The following is a 1,245-nucleotide window of genomic DNA, read 5'->3' as shown; positions in this document are numbered from 1 at the left end:
GAGGCCTGGAGAGGTGAGCTCTGCTATGCTATGGTTATGGCCTGTGCCTTTTGTACCACAATCTGAATCCTGCCTCCTCCTCCACGCCCCCCACAAGGGGTCATCCAGTCTCTGCTTGAAGACTTCCAGTGACATGGAAAACACACACACACACACACACACACACACACACACATACACACCCTGCCAGGGCAATTTATTCCACTTTGGCACCATAATGACTCGTGTTACATTTTAAGCCTTCCCCCTGGAGCTTAGTTCTAGTGCCTTCCTCCGTTGATTTCCAATTCAGCCTGTATATAGTCTGTATGGATATTTACATATATACATGCTTGCATGTTGTCTCATCAGATTGTGAGCTCCTCAAAGACAGGGACCCATCTTTTGCTTTTCATTGTATCCCCAGCACTTAGCACAGTGCCCGGTACATAGTAAGGGCTTAATAAATGTTTATTGGCTGCCTGATTGACTAACTGACTGGATTTCCTCACAGAATGCTGTGAGGAAAGTAGGACAAATTTTATTATCCCTGTTTTCTGGAAGAAAACACTGAGACTCAGAGAGGGAAGCGACCTCCCCAAGGTAACATAGCAAGGAAGGAGGAACAATGGGGTCTCAAAACCAGGCCTTTCTTCTGACTCAATTCCCATCAATACAATATGGTCATACATTAAGTGCCTACTATGTGTTTGTGCATCAAATGCCCCACACTGTCTCTCTCTCTCTCTCTCTCTATCTCTCTCTCTCTCTCTCTCTCTCCCTCTCTCTCTCTCTCTCTCTCTCTCTCTCTCTCTCTCTCTCTCTCTCTCTCTCTCTCTCTCTCTCTCTCTCTTTCTCTCTTGAAGATCTGGGCAGGATTTTCAACCTGGAAGGAAGCTCATACATTTTCTCTTTCATAATGCCCCAGAAACAGAGGCCAAGGCAGACAAGGTTAAAAATCCCCTCTTACCTATCATTGCCACACACGCAGTTGCAATATGATGAGACAAGCATGAAGGTCACATTCTTTTTCTGATGTGGACTCCCAATCAGCTGTGGAGAGGACCAACTCCCCAGGCTTGCGAAAGACACAAAAGCCAAAAGGCCTGGAATTCAGACCCCTTCTAAGCCATTCCGACCATCCATCCCCTTCCTTCTGGTCAGCTACATGTACCCGCCTCATTCAGACCCTCAATGTATTTCTCCTAGACTCTTGAAGCAGTCTCCAATCTGGTCTCCCTTCTTCTAGTCTCTGACCTCTCCAAG

The sequence above is a fragment of the Trichosurus vulpecula genome, chromosome 8 (assembly GCF_011100635.1).
Source record: "Trichosurus vulpecula isolate mTriVul1 chromosome 8, mTriVul1.pri, whole genome shotgun sequence".
NCBI lineage: Eukaryota > Metazoa > Chordata > Mammalia > Diprotodontia > Phalangeridae > Trichosurus > Trichosurus vulpecula.
Note: the sequence above shows the minus strand (reverse complement) of the source record.